Source organism: Mustela lutreola, chromosome 1 (assembly GCF_030435805.1).
Source record: "Mustela lutreola isolate mMusLut2 chromosome 1, mMusLut2.pri, whole genome shotgun sequence".
Taxonomy (NCBI): Eukaryota; Metazoa; Chordata; class Mammalia; order Carnivora; family Mustelidae; genus Mustela; species Mustela lutreola.
Window position 1 is genome coordinate 153,764,867 of NC_081290.1, and position 23,166 is coordinate 153,788,032.

Here is a 23,166-nt window from a genome sequence, read left to right on the forward strand (position 1 = left end):
GGCAGAAAGAAGGATGCAGATCTGGTACGGTGGGGAAGGTCAGGAGAGCTGAGGCACTGTGAACAGGGCACCAGTGACATAATACAAAGTTGGAGAGAAAAGCTGAGGTAAGCCCAGGAGCCCTTATAAGTTGGGTTTTTCCTACACATGGAAAGCACTGATGAGATTGAAACAGTGAAGTGGCACGGTCCAATTTACCAATTAAGAAGACCATGCTGGCTTTTGTGTGCCACCAAGTAGGGAAGCTAGGAGACCACGGGGTAGCCAATTGGCTACTGGCAATATTCCAGACAAGAGAGGGTGAGGGTTTGGATAACGGTGGGAGCCGTGAGGTGGAGAGAAGTCGGTGATACAGAATGGCTCTTAGACAGGAAGTTGCATACTTCATCACTTACTAGCTATGAGCTGGAGGCAGAAACAGAAATTGGGGAGGGGGCTCATTGTAAGGCAGCATGTAGACATAGGTTTGGCACTCGGAGCAAGACGCATGAACATCTGATGAAGGATGGAAGGCAGGAATCCAAGAGAAAGTCAAGATTGTCCCTTCGGGCATAATCTCATTTACGTGGACCCACCCAGATGGAGGCCATACCTGGCTTGAGCTTCCCGTCAGCATCATCCTTGCAAAACTGCACGTGGGTCCCAGAGGGAGGTAACCAGTGCCCAGAATGTCAGAATTCAGAAATGTACACTCCGATTTGCTCCTTTTTACCTTTTATTTTATTTTACTTTAAGATTTATTAATTTGTTTTCAAGAGAAAGAGAGAAAGCACGAGTGGGAGGGGCAGAGGGAGAATCTCAGGCAGACTCCGCACTGAGCACAGAGTCCCAACTGGGGGTGGATCTTACAACCCTGAGATCATGACCTGAGCCCAAACCAAGAGTCAGAGGCTTAACTGACTGAGCTACGCTGGCGCCCCTCTTTTTACCTTTCAATCATAGGGCCAAGGTCACTTTGTTTCCCCACAACTCCACTGTAATCCTGTATGACAGGGATGTCATCAGAGAGAGAAAACGCCAGTGAGCAGGGCCAGAACCTTTCACCATGTAAGGAGCCCCAAGAATCATTCTTATTCCATGGACAATAAAAAGGGGCCATTTTGCATTCATCAAACACAAATGCATGTCTAATTATACACCACCTTCTTTAGAGTAAAAGTTACACTGTTTATTCAGAAGGAGAGCATTAAGCTTCTCCCTTAAAATGTTGATCTCACTGCACCCTGTTCCTTAAGGTACAGTGAAGGAAGTCTCGGCCTAATCACGACTTTCTCAAGGGTGCCGGAGTGGGGAGGAGTGCCTCCTGAGAGCACAGAGGGGACTTATTTTCAATCTTTTTTAAGAGGTAAAAAATGCAAAATACAAGTAGGCTTAAATGCCTTTTTCCAGAGCATAATATTATCTCTAATGGTGGGGCTAGTAAATGGCATAATACAGCTCAGTCCCGGAACCAGCTGCGGGAGCTGGAATCATGCTGTGCTTCTGAGGCCCTAACCTGAGGCCTGATTTGCCACTGCAGGGCTTGGAGTCTGGCTGCAGTGAACCCCAAGAGGGACAAGCCCTGGCGCTCCTAGAGACAGAAAGACTTGACTGCCTCTTTCTGGGGCTGTGGTCCCAGGAGAATTCTGTCTAAAAGGTACAAGTGTATTTTTGCTTCTTTTTCGTGTTTTGCATCTTTGGAACTTGGGAGGGGGATTAGGTTCAATGTCTCCTACCTCCTCTGCTCCATGTTTTAGGCTTATATCCTGGTTCATCTGTTTTTGAAGCTACTGACAATCTCAGTTTGGGCCCCTGTCAGAATTTCCATGTATCCACTTTTCTTTGATCTTGAGCATCCTCAGTAGTCCTCTACAACCACCATGGGCTCCCACAGTCTGAATACCCCATACAGCCAGCACTACTCTGCTTAGCCCCTCCAGCGGCCACCTGCTCACTCAGAGTCACAGTTCCCTCCCTGACCTTACCTCCCCTCCCCCTCCCTCACTTGGCTCCAGCCATGCAGGTGGTCCTCAGCCATTTCAGACCTGTACCTGCCTCAGGGTCTTTGCATGACCTGTTTCCTCCACCTGGAATGTTCTTTCCCTAGAGATGCACATGACTCTTTTCTTGAGTCTGTTTCTCAGCAAGGTCTTTCATGTCCGCCCTGTTTGTTTATTTATTTATTTTTTAAGATTTTATCTACTTATCTGAGACAGAGAGAGAGCATATGCATGGGGCGGGGTGGGGGGCAGAGGGAGAGGGAGAGAAGCAGACTCCCCGCTGAGCACAGAACCCAACATGGGACTCAATCCCAGGACCCTGGGATCATGACCTGATTTAAAGGCAGATGCTTAACTGACTGAGACACCAAGGTGCCTCATGGCCACCCTGCTTAGAAGAGCAATGTCCTTCCCCACCACCACTGCTGAATGCTTCCCCTCCCCCCTTTTTACTTTAGTTTTCCCCAAGCCACTTTTATTATCTCAACTATTTTACGCTGTTTTCCTTTATTTTACACTGCTTCTTGATCATGTCTCGAGGGCAAGGATTTTTGCTCAGTGTGAATCCCCAGGGCCTACGATAGAGTCCAGCACAGAGTGGGCCCTTCATAAGCCCTTCATTCATTGAGTCAACGAATAAAGTGGGCAGAACATGAATGTGGGGTCAGTCCTGGGTCCAAATCTCTGGTCATAGCCGTGTGTCCCTGGGCAAGTTAGTGAACCTCTGTCTAGACCTTCGTTTCCATGTCTCTAAAATGGGTGGCGTAAGCCCCACCACAGAAGGTAGCTGTGAGGATAGTGTAGGCCATCTAGCACAGTGAAGGGCATAGAAAAATGATTCAATAGAATAACATCTTTAAAAAACGGGGTGCTGCCTGGGTGGCTCAGTGGGTTAAGCCGCTGCCTTCGGCTCAGGTCATGATCCCAGGGTCCTGGGATCGAGTTCCGTATCAGGCTCCCTGCTCAGCGGGGGGCCTGCTTCTCCCTCTCCTCCCAGCTTGTGCTCCCATGTGCTCTCTGTCACTATCTCTGTCACTGTCTCTGTCTCTGTCTCTCTCAAATAAGTAAATAAAATCTTTAAAAAAAGATTCAATAGATACTAGGATTACACTGTCTCCTGCATACTCCCACCCACGAATGTCAGAGGCTGACATTCATTGGTGATAATGGAAGCGCTCAATGTGTCCAGACGGGTACCTGGGGTGGGGCATCGCCAGCCATCAGAGTCCACAGATTGGAAGGTGCTCCAAGCCCTTAAGGTACCACTAGGGGTCTGTGAATTCCAAGAACCTTCTTCTGGGGGTCCTGGTTGCATTTATTCCCCCAACCTGCCTCCCCAGGGTAGAGGCTTCTCACAGCCTCTATGTATCCCAGGGGACACCTTGCATGGAAAATTAGTTGTGGGAGAAATAAGTGGTTGATTCTATAAACCCTGCACCCCCATAGCCTCCTGGGGCTTCCTCTTCTCAGCTCTGCTAGACTGACGTGCATTGAACCCCTCAGGGCCTGTCTTGCCAAAACTGAGCCTAACTCAGGGCTGGAGCTCAGACCTGGTTTGAAAACACAGAGGGAGCAATGGCTCCCAGTTGCAAGGCCCCAGATTCCCCACATGAGAACAGTCATGACACACTACACCCCAAGCTCAGCCCAGTTTGTTGGGAACAGGTGGAGTCACAGCTCCTGGGAATTTTAATCAGGAGAAACGACACCCCCACCATCATAAGGCATTCAGGCAACATCGTCTTAGTCTCAAACATAAAAGGAAATCCTTGTAATTGCCCCCAGAAGTCTCCCAGCAATCTGCACCTGCCTGTCACCATGACCTATACTCGCAAGGTGTTCCCTGCCTATCCTGGATCTGGCCCCTGTCAGCACAGAGGCCCATTATTTTCTTAGTTTCTCCAGTAATGGCAGCTTGGGAACTGTCAGCCCTGCTCCTGATGCCAAGGGCATGATCCTGGGATAATGTCAGCAGCATTCTCTAAAGCCTTTCACCTGCACATGACTGCCAGTCTTGGCACCGCCTTCTGACTCAGTGTCCGTGGCCTTTCCAGGATCCTGCAACACCTGCAGTCCACAACACCTTGCACAACTTTTTCCAACCCTCTTCTATTAGGGACCAAACTGTTCTAGATCTCCTACCCTCTCCTCTTCTTTGAAGGGGCTGCCCAAGGGCTGCCAGCTAGTGGGCACTACCTGGTGAGCACAGCTCTGGATTAGGCGGATGCCCCTGATCTGCTCACTACAGAGAGAACAGAGCTATAATGGAAGGCCACGCTCCACTGGTCCCCTGAACGCTCTGAAGCTCCACAGACAAACCTACATGCAGAGTGGCCTGGAGGCAGCTATCCCTCTGCCTTGCTGTTTCCGGCTGCCGCCTAGCACAGTGCCTGGTGCACAGAAAGCAGCTGGCTGCGAGAACGCAGGTGGAAGAAATACAAGAATATGGCGACGCTCTGGCTTTCCGGTCATTTTACGTGGTAATCTCTGGCACTCAGGGGCCCTGGGGGAGCAGTTCCAGATTACTCTCTTTCCAGAAGGAAAACCAAGACAGCAAACAGCTCACTTGAGACTTGGAGGGTGGGAGGGGTGAAGGGCTTGATGCCTAAAAGCACTCTCTCTCTCTTTCCAACAGCTGCAGGGTGTTGCCTGGGCAACAGACGGCTGTCTGACAGGATTTGGCAATTTAACTCTTAACTCTGCACAAAACGCGAAAGTGAGAAGGATTTAACAGATGTTCTTGCTTCCGACAGTTCACGCAGTGGAGAGAAGCTTGTGAGGCATCTGCCGAGTAAAGGCACTTCCGACTTCCTCGTTGTACTGGCTCCTGCCCAGCAGGCGCCCCTGCCCCGTTCCACGGGAACCAAAGAATGCTCTCCAATGTCCCAAATACTGGGTTTCCTCAAGGGCACCAAGCTCCCCCACCAACCTGGGCCCAAGGAGACTGAGTTGGAATCTTTTTCAGGTGCAGTGATGCCAAACAGTCAATAGTGGGGGCTCTCCAATTTCAGAGTGCATCAGAATCACCTGGGTTGGGGAAAGTGTTTGCTAAAACACATATGGCCCGCCCCCACCCCCCACAGAGTCTCTGATGCAGCGCTTCTGGGGCAGGGCCCAAGAATTTGCATTTCTGACAAGTTCCCAAAAGATGTTGCTGCCGCTGGTCCCATACCAGCTTTGAGATCATGGGTCAATATGGCCTGGCCACCAGAAGGATGGTGCTGTACAGGCAGTGTCAGTAGCACACGGACATTTGTAGGAATGCAAATTCTCAGGCCCAGCACTCAGAGCTTCCAAACAGATTTCCTGGGGGCAGGGTCTTGAAATCTGCATTTTAGCAAGACCTCCAAGGGACGTTGCTGCACCCTCAAGTTTGAGGAGCACTGGCCCGAGGCAGCGGTGCTTGAAGCTTTGCTACCTATTAGAATCCCCTGAGCACTCAACTGCTCTCTGATCTCTGCTGGGGCCTCCCTCATGTTTGGAGCTCCCCTGGTAAAGATAAGGTGCTGAAGACTGAGAACCTCTGGTCTGGAGCTCCACTCCGCAGGTGTGGTCTCACCCAGGAGCTGGCTGGAAATGCAGAAGCTCAGGTTCTACATCTGCTGACCCAGAATTTCCATTTCGATGCAATCTCCCAGTGGTTGTCATGCACAATCGAATCTAAGTTCCATTGATCTAGAGATGTCTCCTGCCCCTACTGACACAGTAGGACCTATGAACAAGGCATTCATGGTCTTCGAGGCTCAGTTTACTGATCTGTAAAATAGGTTTACTACATGAATTAGGAACAGTGCACCACTCATGTGGTTGTTAGGAGATCAAGGAGATAACACAAGAACTGTGTCTTCATAATTTGTGTAGGAAAGCTTCTAGCTTCCCAGAGAGTCCTCAGTGCCAACTCTTCAGCCTTTCTAAATTGCCTGGCTCCCCTTTGGTCTAACGCTCCAGTTGAGCCTGGAGCCTGAGTGCCTTGGTCAACTTGGAGGTGCCAAAGCTAGGTGGCCAGTGTGGACCAGTGCCAGGGCAGAGGAAAGGGAGCAAGGGGTGCTGGCCTGGAGCAATGGGCTAAGGCTGGAGAGGTCCTGGCCATGAACTGGGAATGAGACTGTACCCATAGGAAGTGAGATGGGCCCAGATGAGGTAGGAGAGGCAGTGAACTCTGAGCTGCCTCTCAGCTCAGCAAGGAAGAAGGACAGCACTGGTTCGGCACAAAGGGGCAAATGTAGGGTTTCGGCCCTGTCTCCCTTTTCCAGAAGGCTCCTATGCTCCTGTTGGATTGGGGCAACGTCTAAGTCTCTAGCTGGACAAGCACTGGAGATCAGAGACCTGACCCTGAGGGTGCCCAGACAGTGGACACCCCTGCTCAGAGCACAGCCCCAAGAACGCTTATCCCTGCCAATCAGAACAGAGATGGAGAACACCTGCACTTCAGACCTTCTCGGAGAGCCATCCTTTCATATATTTCGTGGGAGAGGGGATGGGCAGTGTGGATGGGGGTCCCTGCAGTACCCTGCTCCTTCCCAGAGGCCCTTGGACTGGTCTGTATCCAGGCTTTGTCACCCTGGGATCCAGTGCTCAAGAGGGTGGGAGTCACTTCTCCCTTCCCAGCTTTGCAAACTGGTTTACCCTTGAGTTCTCTCCTTCTGGGGATTCCCTGGTTCTCCACTTTCTTCCTGACAGCCAAAGGCAACAATGTACTCAAAGACTAGACACAACCTGCCCATTTAAAATTAAGCAGGAAGCCTATCATTTAAATTGATAAGTAAAAATCAATCAATCAATCAATCAATCAATAACTGAAACTACAAATTTCCTTCCATTCCCCTGGCACTAGAATCTTCCATTTGGCCTGTAGATCCTCTCCGAATTGTGTGCACCTGGGGGCTACATCTGTCCATGGGCTCCCTTCCCCTTTTCTGGTTGGGTTTAGTCAGCAGGACCAAGAGCAGGAAGTCAAGGACAAGGAGGGAGCCCACTTGGGGGCTGTGTTCCCAACCCAACTCCTGTGGGTGGTCCTCATTGCATAGCTCACTCTGGACCACAGCAATCGCTGTCACCCCTCACCCACTGAGGGCTCAGGGTGTTAACAGCTCCCTATTGTTCCTGGTTCCAGGATGCCGCACCAGGTCTCATCATTCTGCCTATATTCTGTCCAACATCTTTATTAAATTCTCCCTGACCTACCAGCTTGACGGTGCTCGCTGTTTTCCTGCCTGGACATGCCCTGACACATTGATCAGGGGGAAGAAAGAGGAGATGGAGAAGCAAGAGGATAAGAAAGCAGGGGGACAGTGGGAAAGAGAATAGGAGGAATGGTATGGAGATGAAAGAGGGGGACTCCAGGACCTGGGGACGCCACACGCCCACCCCCGCAATTTCTCCTCCCCACAGTGGAAAGTGCTATCCTTTACTTTTTAACTTTAAACCTGATTAGTGACATGAAGGCCCGTTTTCCACCTACAGGTTGAAATTGAAAGTAAAAAGGGAGCACAAAATGTCTGAAGCTTTTAGAAATTTCCTTAGGAGGTTCGAGCAGCAGGTGTCAACCTTGAATATGCCAGAATCACACCCTCGGGGTCCCTGACAAAAATCCCAATTCTCCGAAACCACCTTTAGAAATTCTTATGTCCTAGGTGGGGGCTTCGACCTCAAAATCCGTATTTTCACAAGCAGCCCAGGGTTCCTGAGGCAGCTGGTCCCATGTGTCACTGTGGGAAATTCCAGCATGGATGCCTTGACCATGAACATCTCAGTAACACTCGTGAACTGCTGGTTCTTGGAAGCTGTCAGACTCTTAAGAAATCACGATCCAGATGGCCCTTCTTTTCACGACATCTGTATCTTTGGGGTAAATACCCAGTAGTACAATGGCAGGGTCATAGGGAAGTTCTATTTTTAATTTCTTGAGGAATCTCCACACTGTTCTCCAAAGAGGCTGAAGGGGCGGGGGGGGGGGTGGGAGGTTGGGGGAACCAGGTGGTGGGTATTATAGAGGGCACGGATTGCATGGAGCACTGGGTGTGGGGCAAAAATAATGAATACTGTTATGCTGAAAATAAAAAATAAATTAAAAAAAAAAGAAAAAAAGAAATCACGGTCCAGTGTTCTCAAACCAAGTTGGGCCTGGCTGGAGATGTTACCTAGCCATATCCAAAGAAACTCAGTGAAAAGGACTGTTCAGGAACAAATTTAATTAAAGACGATGGGTTAGATTATATAAATTAATAGGTGAAAGGTCTCCCTATGCATGGAGCAGAACAAGAGAAATGAGGGCCCCTAACCACATGCAGGCATCCCTGGCCAGAACTCACAGCATTAGAGGAAATAGGGAATGTGCAGTAAAGCTCAAGGAGAAGAGCAACAGCAGAATTAATGGCTAGATGGGGTCATTATGAAAGACCAGAGGAACCCTGCAGTTCAAGCAGACAAGCACTTAATAGCACTCTTGATGTATGAAGGGCCATTGAGGGGAAACAGAAGTGCCACCTGTCCCTTTCACTGAGGGCTGAACTCAAGTTAGGTCAAGGGCTCAGCCTTAGACTCCTGCCTAGGGGGTCTCTAGGTAAGTTTTGCCTTATGTGTATTTTCTCTCTCTCTCTCTCTCTCTCACACACACACACACACACACACACACACACACTTTAAAAAGAACTATACCAAGAGTTACACACCACAGGTCCCAAGGGAGACACTGGCATGCCTCTGGAAGTAATATTCATACATCTTTGTGTATGGAGTTTGTAAGGTTTCATTCAGTAAGCCACTCAGTAAGAGTTTTGCTCTCTCCCATTTCTTGGGAATGTGTCTGATAGAAAAGACTTAAGATTTGGTTCTTCTGGACCAGTAGGGCATTCCTATACATCATTCAGGAGTGTTCCCTGAGAACACCATGCATCACAGGACTAGTGTTTTAATTAATAGGAATTGATGGAACACCCATTTTGAAAGAATGAACTTGACCCATGTTATAAGCTAAGAATTTAAAGTAACCCATCACTAACTGTCATAGATGTCTCAGTACCTTAGTTGAAAGTCACCAAGCACAACAAAATGAATGTGGTAAAGAAAGATGCCACACTGGCCACTCCTCCCAAGGCAGTCTTCAAAATGCCCATTGCCTGGAAAGCAAAGGGTTCACTAAGCTTAGTTTCATGGCTGCCAGCTCCGGTCTGTGAAGGAAAGAAGGAGTGACATTAGCTGAGCCTCAAGGCACCAGACTTTTCACATATTCTTTCATTCTATCCTCCCAACTGCCCTCTAAAACCTATTCTATCCCTGCTTCACAGATGAGAAAGCTGAGACCCAAGAAAGGCACAGGCTACTGATATTTCTTGAGGGCCTACTTTGTTGGTACTGTGACTAAATGACTTCCAAATGGTGTCTGATTTTTCTGAAGATTTTTCTCCTTCTTCCTCTTCTTCCTCCTCCTCCTCCTCTTTCTCTTTTTCTTCTTCTAATTCTTGTTCATAGGTAGGAAGTTGAAGCTCAGAGAGGTCATGCCATTTACTTAACGCCACACAGGAAGTGCATGAGAAAGCCAGAATGGAACACCTATCTTTCCAACTGCCCAACAATCCTTTTCATCATATCCCAGTTGCCTCTGTGGGATGTGGGAAGGAGGAGTAGGCACCTCAGTAGGTGTCTGGCAGCCAGTTGGATCTCAACAGATGGCAGCAGACTCTGCTATGTTAGTCCTCAGAGAACATTGTGCTATATACTTCTAGTTTTAATATGTAAGCCAGGAATCAGAGTGAAACACCTTTCTTTAGAAGTGTGGGATGAGCAAAGCCTGACTGGAGGGTATTTTACTGACGGGAAGATGGATTGACAGAGAGGTGAGCATCTTGTCCCCATAACAAAGTGGGACCAATGCTGCCAGATCCTCACTGAAGTCCTTTTCAAAATAGTCCATGGTATCAGAGAGTTAGGACCACCAGCTCATGGGAAGGCAGGTAATAATGGCCCCAGGAGCGGCAACGGTTCTCCACCCCAACCCTAACTTTGACCATAGACCCTAATCATGGGACAGCTCAGCCACATCCTGGTCTAGGTCATTTTGCAGGAAGTTACTTTTTAATTTCATCCCCAGCCCAGCTTTGGTAGGGGAGCAGATGGCAGGTGAGTAGTGGGTTACCATCTGAGATGCCTAGAAAACCATGTCATCTTATCCTCATTCTTCCCTTTTCCCTCTTGCTGAGAAATATTACCCAGTGAAATTCTATTTCTTTTCCAAGAGCTGCTTCATAGAAAAAGGCTCCATATGTGGCAAGTGGCAGAGGAAAGAACACAGAACTCAATGTTATCATACCGGGGTTCATGGGCAGAAGGATGACAATGCTTGTGTCTCCCCAGATTCATGTGCTGAAGCCCTAGCTCCCCGTGTGGTGATATTTTGGGGTGGGGGTATTGAGATGTGACTAGATCCAGATGCTATCATGAGGGTAGGCCCCATGATGGGCTTAATGACCTTACCAAGAGACAAAGATTCTCTCTCCATCCAGGAACACACACTTGAGAAGGTCATGTGAGGGCACGGGGAGAAAGCAGTCACCTACAAACTATGCCACCTGCTGGCATGTGATTTGGGGTGTGGCTTAGCCTCTCTCAGCCTCAGTATCTTCTCTACAAGTGACCTGCTGAACCACCTTCAAGGTGCCAGCATTTGGGCCAGGAGCTACAGGCCAGCAAACAGCCCCTCTGCTGTCCTGGCTGACAGTGCTGTGGGAGGGGGTGTGGCAGACACGACCCCAGCTGCTCCCCACCTCCTACTCACTGAACCACTTCTCCCAGCAAAGAACATAGCACAGCGTCGAAGCGGACTGCTGCCCACGAATAAAAGCTACTCTGGCACAATCCCTGAGCTCTCTGAAAAGTCAGGTTCAAATAAAGTTGCAATGAAAAGCAAACCCCAGCTAAGCAACGTGTTTCAAACCTTTGTCATCTGAGTGGGCCAGAACGGCGGCACTTTCCCTCTGCGGGAGTGTTCTCATGCCCTCGCCCACCAGCCCACTCTGGGCACAGGACTGAAAGAGGGAAAATTATATCTCTGCTCAGGCCCACGCCAGCAACACATGTGCTCTTGCTGATCTGTGTGGTTCCTCTGTGGGCTGGAAAAAAAGGTGAAGAATCAGTTCCAGGAGGTTTTCAAGTAAGTGGAGATAGAGCCTCCAGCAGAAGCAGTGTCCAGAGACTCAGGAGACCAGCACTCCAACCCTAGCACAGAGATGGGCAGGCCAGGAGCTGGCAACACGTCCAATGGTTTCAGTTCAGGCCTAAGCTGCCTCTACCACATTCTCCAGCAGAGCCTTGGGTTTGAGTCCCTGCTCTACCGCATGGACCAAACTCAGTCTGCGAATCCCCTTCATTGGAAACATGATAGTATCAAAACTTGTCCCCTGCATCATGGGAGGATTTATGAGGTCATGAGTGGAAAAACATATGTACTTATCGATTGAACTTACAGAAGAATAAACAGGTCCAGCCAAGGGCCAGGGTCTTCCTTCTCTCCAATAGCAGGGAGGCTCCAGGAATGGGAAGTTGTTGGAGAGAACACATGATTCCCAGAGACCCAGGGAACCTCAAACAGCAGCTGGTCCAGTCCTTACTTGTAGGTCAGGGACTCATGAACGGGGACAACCAGCTCATGCTGCCTCTGCATCCCACCTAGTCACAGTAGAGTGACTTCTGTGAATTGCAGCCCATTGGACTCCCAGCTGCTTGTGGGCAGCCTTCTTGCATTTGTCCATCTCATAAACGACTATTGGGTGTCTGCTAGGTGCCAAACGGTGGGCACATGAGGATGGAAAAGAGAGCCAGCCTACCTTCAAAAATGCTAATTCCACAGTCTAAGAAGAACAAGAGGGCAGAGATCAAGTCTTCTTCCTTTCTCTATTCTAGTGCCTGGCACAGAAGAAGGCTCAATAAATGTTTGTTGAATCAATGCACACCACAAAGCCATTGAAGTGGCTCCTTGGCATCCTTGTTCCTAAATCAGCCTACTCAAGAGTAGACTGCCCAGGACAATTTTGTAACAAATTAACAATCAATTCCTCCGCAAAGGATGTGGCCTCATTGAAAGCAGGCTGCCTGAGCACCCATTTACTTGAGGACCCACTTGAACCAGGACAGGACATGGACATGACTGAGCACGTGCACCATCAGTGCCTGACCTTGCAGACCCCGAGGCAGCTCATTTCCCCGCTTGCTTGTCTCATTCACTCTCCCACCTTACTGAGGCCTGAGCCACAACAGGTTGAATGACTTCCAAGCTCCAAGGATAGCTCCCTAAAAGAAACAAACTTCAAAGTGATATGCCCAAGATTGCAAAGCTAAGAAGGTTTTCTGAGCTCATGCCTGGGACCTCTTACTTCCCCCATGAGACCTCATGTCATCGAAGTTCCCAGTAGGAGCAGCCTTGAAGCCTCCCAAAGCTGGCTGGCACCACAGAGGTTGCCCAGGTTTGCATCCTCATTGTTCTAACATGGAATCCAGGGAAATTTAACTGCCTGAGAGCAAGCAGGTGTTCAGGAGTGGAGCACTTGGTTCCTGATCTCATTAGTGTCCTTGCCACCCCCCCACCCCAACCACACTGTCCTCTGGTGGCCATCTGGAGAACGTGTGAAAAATGACAGATTATCTCATCCAAGGTACAGCTAAAGAAACACGATGTAGAGATTCCTCAAAAAATTAAAAATAGAACTACCATATGTTCCAACCATTCCACTTCTGCATATTTCTAGAAGAAATGAAAACACTAAAGTAAAAGAGATATCTGCACCCCATGCTCATGACAGCATTATTTACAATAGCCAAGACATGGAAACAACTGGCTGTCCATCGATGGCTAAAGAAGTTGTGATATTTCACACACACACACACACACACACTCACTCACATGCTTGAATATTATTCAGCCATTGCAAATGGAATATTATTCCATTTGACATTCTGTCTGGATTATCATTCCAAAATGAGGAAATCCTACCACTTGCTAAAACACAGATGGACCTTGAGAGCGTTACCTTAAGTCAGATAGAGAAAGACAAATATTGTATGTGTGAAATCTGAAAAACAAAACAAAACTAAACAAAAACCCTAACCCATAGAAAAGGAGATGGTAACTTTTGGTTAACAGAGGTGAAGCAAGGGGAGGGGGAATTTGATGAAAGTAACCAAAGGCACAAACTTCTACTTACAAGATAAGAGTTCAGGATGTCATGCACCAAAGGATGACTAGAGCTACTACTGTAGTATGATACAGAGAAGAGTGTTAAGAGAGTTGATCCTCAGAGTCCCCATTATAAGAAGAATTATTTTTTTCTTTTTCTTTTTCTTTTTTTTTGTATCTATATAAGATGATGGCTGTTAGCTAAACTTAACAGTAGTGATCATTTCACAATATATGTAAGTCAAATCATTATGCTGGACAGGCTAAACTTATATGTACTGTATGTCCATTACACCTCATAAAACTTGGGGAATAAAAGAAAGAAACAAGAGAATTTCCAACAATCCAAGTAGTGTGTCAGTAGGCCTTGGAAGGTAGTGAGTCCCCTATCACTGGAAAATTATCACCTGGATGAGACAGGTGACAACCCTGGGTGTGACTCCAGCTCTGTAACAAGTGGAATGACACAGACATCAGTAAAGACGCACCGATAGCTTTTGAAAACCAGAACAGCTCGGTCTGGGCGCTCCCATTAATTGTGGCTTTTGTCACCACTCTCAGAGAAGGTAGGAGGGCTAAAGTCCCTCTGTCTCTCAGGTTCTGTAATTGAGGCCAGTCCTGGGATGGAGGAAGCATAGGGTCATGAAACGAGGTGGTGCTTTGGAATGAGTAACTTAAGCAAGGCACTTAACCTCTGTGATTGGGGATAATCCTGTTTCACCTCCCAAATTTGTGTAAGGATCACGTGGGCTAATTTTTGAAAAGTGCTGTCAGAGCAGTCAACTAATGGCAGCTGTTGTTTTGGCCATTCGTGGTGATGGGGTGAAGACTTCAAGACATGGGTGTTCAGAGTAGAAATTTTCACCTGCATCGCTCCAACTTCCATATTTTGTCTCTTTTGATCCCATGTCTGAAACCTAAAGGGTCCACCTTCCCAGAATGGGAAGGGTTGAGCTTCCTTCCCATTCTGTTAGCCAGAGTGATGGAAGTGGAAGGGGACTGCCCCCTCTTTCCTGTACACCACCTGGAGTCTCAGTGACATGCAGTGATAGTCTAGACCTCTCCCCCACTACCACCTAAACCATAACTCGCCATGATTCGGAATAGATTTATAGAAGAGAATAGATTTATTGCCTCATATGCATATTTAATGAGCCTCAAAGATAGTTCATAAATACACCATGCAATTTATTGGTATTTAATGTTATGCATTAATTAATAATTTTTAAGCCATCCAACATTTGCCAATTTGAAAAACTTAATATAACATTCAATAACTCCTGTCAAGACTTAATAAATTTCCATGGATTTATGCAGCCTGCAAAATGCACTCCATCTCAAACAAATTAAATAATGCATATGATGTGGTATGGGGAAGGACAATTTATTAAAGACTGATTTAATAGAAAATAGGTGTATTTTATCACTTGAGCTTTTTGTTGGGGACTCTTACGCAGAGAGACACCCCAAGACACCCTGTTCGCCAGCTGTACTAGATCCAGTATTTGCCTCTGACTCTAACACAGAAGGAAATGTGGTTCCTCTTTCCCTTCATGCCCCAGTTCTGTCCCTGGCCTTCCCCCTTTCTTTGTTTTGACAAAGGTGTTCACACTCAGCCTCAGCCACTGTCTCCAGCATCCTTTCTGTAGTTTTTCTGAATCTCAGCTGGAAAAGAACTTGCCCCCTCTGCAGGTTCTTTGAGGTTCTGGTGGCATTTCTGACTCTTCCCAACCGTCTTTCTCTTGTGAGGAAGGTTCCTTGAAGGGTTGTAGCCCACTCACTTGTTCCCCAACTCCTGCAGGGCCCAGTGGTGTTCAATATGCATTTGCAGAAATAACACATGGAAAAACTAGCTAATGCTCCTTTTTATTCACAGAAACATAAGGAAGCAAGCAGATGCTTGGTTCCACCAGCACAGAGATCCTGGTGGCCCTGGGCCTATTCAGTGCCGCCCAGCAGCCGACATGATCCAGATTCCCCAGGGGAGCCATCTGGAACCCAGGCCAACTCCCAAGGAGATGAGGCAGCAACATCATCACATCAGATGCAACCCCTCTGACAGTCTTTTCTCTAGCCAGATCCTTTAAAAAGGTTCCTATCCCTCTAGCCACCCAGGCAAACAAGATGGCAATATGGCAATGTTGGAAAATCTCTTCACTTATCTGAGGCCATTCCAGTGAAGTGGACACCTTGCCTCTGTCCCAGTTTTCTCATGGGGCCACATGAAGTCACATATTTGCAGGTCCCTTGTGATCACACAGGGCAGCTAGAACTGGTGATGTCTAGTTGTCTCGGCCTCCTGCAGGCTCCCCTCTGGGCTCTGACCAAAGCCTGTGCACTTTGGGAAGAGGAGGTACAGGATGGTGAGCTGGTGTGCAGACATGGAAGGCAAGGTCTTGCCAAAGGCTAGAAAACCTGCCCCTCTTGATATTTTGGAGGCTTATAAGGACCTTTGCAATGACCCTAAGAAAAGGGCCCACAGAAAGTTTCACCCACCTGACCGAAGCCTACTGCTATAGTCAGCCATGACCCAACCTCACCCACCTGGACCTTGAGGCCAAACTCTGTTCCAGGGAACTCCTCATCTGAGACAGACATGCAGGGGGTGCCAAAGGAATCCAGATCTGGATAGTAGTTAAAGGTAGACACAGATTTTATTCAGGAACTATTGCAATAGGAGAAAGAGGCTTGAAACGAAAACAAGGCTCGATTCCAAATATATATTTTAAAAAATGGGGATTTATAGCCAAGGGGCAGGGAGGGAGATCAGTAAATAGAAAGTTGCTAAGAGGGGGCATGAGGGTAGGGACTGTGGTGAAACTGACCTACAAGGATTCTCGTTAAAGGCAGGCCAGTGTGAGCCGATCTCACCTGGGGGCTGGTTCAGGCAAGGGGATTGATTTGATCCTGAGGGTGGGGATTCTGGCTAACCTGACTGGATAGGGTTTTGCTAACACTGATTGAAAGTGCAGGTCTGGACACAAAAATGCAAAGCTGGAGACTTAGTTGGGAAGTGGGTTCAGAGTTTTGTCCAGGAGGTATCATCATCCGTGGCCACAATGAGATGTCTTGGGCAAGCCAGGAGCACAGGGCGCGAGGCCGGAGGTGGTAGGGGTCTCGGAAAGGCTCCCTCGGCTGGGCTCCAAAGGTGGCACTCTTCACTCCTTTGGGGGTAGTCGAGGCAGGGGTAGCAGCCCACAGACGCGGGAGTGCACAGGAGGTTGGGGAGGGGCAGTTGGCTAGGACTGAAAGTGGAAAGGGACAGAGAAGAGTTGCCAAGATCTTCTGCAGTCCAAAGGAGGAGGACCCTGATTCCAGGTGGAGACAGTTGGCACCAGATCCCATGGGTTACAGGGAGCTACTCAAATATATTTTACAGGGGATTGATCTTCCTGGCTTATGTGTAGGAAGGACCACACTCAGGACAGGTGTTCTCATCCATCTTATTCATTGCTGGGTCCTAAACACTGAAAAGGTGCCTGATACACAACAGGTACTCAAGTGGTGTTGTATGGGTTGTGACTGATTCTCTCTCTCTCTTTCTCTCTCTCTCTACCTCTCTCATACAGATTGTGACCAGTGAACTAGGGGCTAGAGGGATTAGAGAGAGTGACACTTTGGGGTAGCAGTAAGACCCCATAAATTGTTGTAGCAAAAAGACAGCAAAAGTAACTTTGTGGAGAGAAAACTACCAGGTAAATGTAGATATTTATAAAACTTTAAAATTCCCATCCCATCCCCCTCCCCCAAAACCCTTCATTGTCTGCTACTATTTACCCACGGTTAGGTAGGCTCCGAATAAGAAAAAAGCAAAGCAACACACATACACACAAAATTTGTACAAAGATAGCATGGCCATCTCCCACAGACCTGTATGCCCACAGGTGTGGGTTTCTGTGCATTCACAGGAAGCAAATAGATTTTCTGAGAGTGAACTTATTCTGAGCCCCCATGGCAGCATAAATTCTATCAGTTGTCCATATGGTTTGGGATCCATGGTAGTATTTCAGCTGGAGCCCAGGATGGCCTGAACCAACGCACAGCAGTGAAGAGCCAAGGAAACGAAAAGTTTCAGAGTTGGAGCCAGCAAGTCTGGTAAGACATCAGATATGAGGGGGACAAGAGTGAGGACAACAAGGCTTTGGGAAGAGATGAATGGTGTTCAGGAAGTGGCCAGGTCTAGCTGAACCCTACCAGCAGATGGTTGAATAGAAGTAGTTTAAGAGGAGAGATAGCCTACAATTTTTAACCCTAACTTATACAGAGTTATTGGCCTAGATCTAGAACAAATCTCCCAATTTAATATCAACTATACTTCCTAAATAATGAAGTCTAGCAAAATTTTTTTCGAAATGTTCAGGCAGTGACATGGCCCAGGTTCCTTCTATAACTTCTTCTCGTAGCTGACTACACTTGTGTCCAGCAATCTCTTCCTTACCACTAAGTTTCATCCTTTGTGCTCTAGCTTACATCATTCTTTGCTTATTCCTTCTTTCGCCAGTGGAAAGACCACCATTTCTGTGGTTAATAATATCACCTATTATTATGTAGAGATGTCATAATCTCAAATCCAAATAATGGCGGATGGAAAAATGGGCAAATCCATGAATTGTGTTTTTATTCAAGACCCTAATTGTTTAGAGAAAGTTCGTGGCTTGTATTAAGATAATTTAGGGTTCAAAAGGCTAGTTCCTAAGCCTGTACAAAGTAAGGCTTGTGCTGGTCAAACCAGCAATTGTGCACTTAGGGCTACAGTCAGCACAGAAGCTTTGGTGGCTGCCCTAAGTGAAGTCCACACATTTCAACTCTCCTCTTTATGACATCTTTCCAGTCAGATGTTTCAAAGGTGAAAAGCAAGGGGCAAAATTAATAGATGGCAGCAAAGAAAAGATAAATAAAAGATATAGCAAGAACTGCATGTTCCCTTTGATTTCTCCCCATTGAAAATCATTTCCAAGAAAACGGGCAATCTGGGGAAATTCTCCCATGTGTCCTGGTTTCTTTAAGATGCCATAGTATAATGTATTAAAAAATGATAGGCATACTGACTTGCTGAAGGTCCCACCCCTGAAACAGAACATGAAACCCCCTCTCCTACATCTGTGCCTCTCCATGACTCTGTGGGTGGGCCCCTGCACTTAGTTTAACCCACAGCCAAGGCTGAGAAGGAATTTTAGTGGCTCTGTGGTGACAAAGGGCAAACTAAGAAAAATGTTCTGTTTGCTGTCAAGTTAGCATTGGTGAAGAGGCCACACCCCAGGAGAGATCTTTCTGGAGTCAGTTTTATAAGCTCAGAGGAAGTGCTTTAGAAGCAAATGTCATAAAGAATCAGAAACTGACTTGTGGCTGGAATTAGAGCCCCTGGCTTTTCTTAAAGCCTCCCCATGCTGTGATCTTGGACAGTTCACCTGCAATGGATATAGATGATGACATGGCTGAGAGAGGACTGAGTTTGGCACAATGACTGGAAAGTATTCAGAGGGAGCAGGCCTGTGGCAGATCCAGGGGCGTGTGGCTGCATTTCCAAGGGCATGCTGGGAGAACAGCATCTGGGTGGGTGGGCCTGACTGGGATCCTGTCTCTGCTCCTCTCTAGATCTGTGGCCTTAGGCAAGCCATTTAATTTCTCTAGGCCTTTTAAAAAAATCTGTAAAATGGGGGTATAAACCAATTACCGCATAACTTTGTAACAATCTAATAAAAGAACATATATGAATATATCCTGCAATTTGTAAATAATGTACAAATGTAAACTCTGAGGTGGATCTGGAGAGAACAATAATGTAATAAAATAAACACAAGAAAAATAAGAGGGAATAATTAATATTGATACAAAAAAATTAATGGATAAAAATTTTTAAATGCAGAATTGATATATAAATTCAAAAGGCACTTCTTTTGGGGAAAACAGAATGAATTGTTATCATAACAACAAAAGAAGGGAAGAAAACAGAAATACACAAAGTAAGAAACATTCACAGATACAGAAGATATTAAAGGAATCATATAAGACTTATTTGCAAATCATACAACTCGATCCATGAATGCGAATGAAGTGAATCATTTAATAGAAAAGTACAAATTCCCCAAATCAACCTCTGGAAAGAGAGAAAAAATTTGTCACAGAGCTGATATCCCTTAAAAAATCAGGGCCCAACTGCATTTACAGAAAAATTCTATCTAATCCTTACATAGAGACAAGCAGACAACTGCCATGCTATTGAAACTGAACTGTCCAGAGCACAGAAAAAAATTTCCAAAACCCAAAAAGATGAAACATAAATAAAAACTGTAGACCAACTTAGGAATATAATTAAAAGTTTTTAAATAAAATATTAACAAAGAGAATCCAGCAGCACAGTAGAAGAATGACACCTCTCACACAAATGAGTCATGTATTCCACAAACACAGGGATGTATTAAGAAATCTATTAACATAACTTTCCATATTAATGCACCAAAAGAGAAATCACAAGATCATCTCCATAGATACTGAAAAGGCATTTCATAAAATTCAGCATCTATTCTCAATCAAAATAAAACTCATGTTTTTACCTTAAAGTATGATAAAATTCTTACATGCATACATGTACACATGCACCCCACACACACACACACACATCACAACTCAAAAGTCTGTGCTGTGTTTATTTGGGAAACACAAAGATGTATCCTCAAAATGTTGATCCGCAATATAAATTTTTATGTTTGTATAAAAAGTTGTCAACTAGAGATAGAGTAACAAAGAAGCTTATTAATTGGAAAGGAGGAGGTAAAATTGTCATGATTTTCAGGTGAAAATGCCAGCAAATCATCCAATAAGTAAAGGAATCCAACTAGGTAATTGTACAGAATTAATAAGCAGAAATCATTAGTTTTCCAAATGAAGATGCCCAGCAAATGAAAGCAAATCCCAACGTAATAGTAACACGGAGGATAAAATACACAGGGACACACTTACCAAGAAATGTGTGCAAAGAAAACATTAAAATTCTACTAAGACTTATATAAATGGAAAGACAGCCTATGTTCTTGGATGGGAAGTTCAAATATGGTAAGGATTTTACATCCTCCCTAAGTTAATCTGTAAATTTAATGTGACCCCACTAAAAATAAGAATAGTTATTTGCTTGACCAGATAAGTTGATTCTCAAATTCACGTGGAAAAATAAACAAACAAGAACACTTAGGAAATTTGGGGGAAGAAAATAAGACTACTAACAAATGCTAAAAATATTGCAAAGCTATGTAATCATTAAAACACTGTAGTTCTGACACATCAGATACAGACAAGTCTACTGAATAAATAAGATAGGCCAGGTATAGACTGAAAAGCACACTGCAATAAAATAAGCAATAAAAGTGGCATTTTCAGTTAGTGGGAAGATTATCCAATAAACGATGGCGGCACAGATCATTAGACTTCCAGAAAAATGGAAAGGGGATACCTACTTCACAACACATAGCAAATGAATTTCAGATTGAACAAATATTTAGACATAAAATGAAATTATATTAGGATTCGAAAGCCAAAAGGATAATATTTGTATAATCTCATCACTCAGATGGCCTTTCTAAATACAACATTATGTCCAGAAAAAAAGGACCTCTAAAGGTGGTTTTTTTTAAAATGAATTTTCCATGAAAAAAAGGTATCATAAAATTAAGACAACCAATTGGGGAAATTTTTAAAACTCATATTAAAGATAAATGAACAACCATTGTCTTTGTATTTTATGATCTTTGTCCTCTGGAGAAGTTTTCAAAGAATTTTATCCCACAAAAAGGTGGAGCATAAGGAATAACACAGAGGACATGGGGAGATGGAGAGGAGAAGTGAGTTGGGGGAAATTGGAGAAGGAGATGAACCATGAGAGACTGTGACCTCTGAGAAAGAAACCGAGAATTTGGGAGGGGTAGGGAGTGGGAGGTTGGGTGAGCCTGTGGTGGGTATTATGGAGGGCACATATTGCATGGAGCACTGGGTGTGGTGCAGAAACAATGAATTCTGGAACACTGAAAAGAAATTTAAAAATATAAATAAAAATTAAAAAAAATTTTTTTAAAAAGGTGGTAGAACTCTGTGATCAGCAAGAGAGGGACTTGGCCATTTTTGAGGAAAAAACCCAAACAAACAGAAGATGGAGGCAGTAAGAATGTCAACAGTTAAAAGAACAAGCCTTAGAATTAGACAACAGCTGGTTTAAATTGCAGTTCCATCACGTATCAGCTGAGTGGTCAAGAGCATCATTTCTTTTAATCTCACTAAACTTTAGTTTTCTTATTTATAAAGTAAGAATACCAAGATCTTTTTCATAGGCTTGTCTTAAGGATTAAATGAAATGTATATAATGAGCTTAGCTGAGCACATGATATATAGTAACCTGTAAATATTACCAATGTATTAAGAAAGTAATGTTTAAACAGCTACAAGTATTTAAGAAACTCAAAAATATTAGCGAAATGTACCTATGTATAGGTTGAACAGTTGGGTGCCATAACACTATATCCTAAAGAGGTACCTTCTGTGCTAGAAGTCTGAAAGGGCATCACTAGTTAATCAATTCATTCAAAACTCTCAATAATCCATTGATAAGAAACATTATCATCAATTTACAGTTGAGAAAACTAGGAAACCCATCCTTCCACTGTTCAACCGAAAATCTTGGTCAGCCTTAACTTCTCTCTCATACCTCACACCCAATCTATTAGTATAAATTGAGGTCTTCAAATATATATTCATATTTCAACCACTTCTCACTAGTCCTCATATGACTACCTTAATCCAATATCCCGCAATCAATGTTCCTTGCAGGAAAATCTCCTACCCTTGTCCCCACACTCTATTCTTCACTACAACCAGAGAGATCCTGTTAAATTATAAATTATCCTGTCTATTCTCTCCTCAGGAATACATTATATGTTAGTAAAAAATAAAATAAAATAAAATAAAATAAACCTGCAATGACTTGCCATTTCACTCAGATCAAAATCCAGAGTCCTTACTTCAAATTCCAAGGTCCTTGTTTCTGCTAATAGGAACACAAATTAAAAAACAAGCTATAGAATGGGAAGACTACTTCCAAGTCATATATCTGTTAAAGGATTAACATCCAAACTATACAAATAACACATGTAACTCATCCCGCAAAAAATCCAATTAAGAAATGGGCAGAGATACTGAATAGACATTTTTACAAAGAACACATTCAAATGGTCAATAGGTACATAAAATGATGCTCTGCATCAGTCATCATAAGGGAAATACAAATCAAAACCACAGTGAGGTGTTATCTAATATCTGTTAGAATGGGTACACCGAGAAGACAAGAGATAAGTAAGTGTTAATGATTTTGTGGAAAAAAACAAACCCTTGTGCACTGTTGTGGGAATGTAGATCTGTATAACCACTAAAAAAATGGTATGGAGGTTACTTTAAAAAATTAAAAAATGGAGCTACCATATGCTCCAGTAATCTCATTTCTGGGTATATATCCAAAGGAAATAAAACCACTGTGTCAAAGAGAAATCTGCACCCTCATGTTCATTGCAGCATTTCTCCCAAAATTCAAGTTATGGAAACAACCTAAGTATCCATCAATAAATAAATGGATCAGCAAAATATGGTATGTGTATATAATGAAATATTATTCAGCCATGAGGTAAAAAAAAAAAAATGAAATCCTACCTTTTGTGACAACATGGATAGAATGAGGGTGTTGTGCTAAGTGAAATAAGCCAGACAAAGACAAACACTATATGATCTCATTTTTATATGGAATCTTAAAACCAACCAATCAAACAAACATAAACTTCATAGAAACAGAGTAGCATAGTGGTTGCCAGGGCCTGGGGGATGGGAGGAAAGAGTGGAGGATGGTAAAATGGTACAAACTCTCAGCTATTAGATAAATAATGTCTGAGGCTCTAATGTAAAACACAGAGACTAAAAAAGAAACCCAAAGTCCTTCCCATGGCTCTCAAGACATGTCATGGTTTGGGCCCTGACCTCTTCTCTGAC

General features: G+C 44.9%; 1 protein-coding gene and 1 long non-coding RNA gene across 2 annotated transcripts in view; both read right to left on the bottom strand.

The window, feature by feature from the left end:
* The window catches only part of XKR6 (XK related 6), a 299,975-nt gene that overhangs the window by 53,883 nt on the left and 222,926 nt on the right, over positions 1-23,166 (bottom strand). The gene's annotated exons all lie outside the window — the stretch shown is intronic.
* LOC131833674 (uncharacterized) overlaps positions 1-23,166 on the bottom strand; it is a 28,690-nt gene that overhangs the window by 504 nt on the left and 5,020 nt on the right. The window contains exon 2 of the long non-coding RNA XR_009354569.1: positions 9,001-9,148. This is a non-coding gene — a long non-coding RNA (uncharacterized LOC131833674). The remainder of the gene's footprint in view (positions 1-9,000; positions 9,149-23,166) is intronic.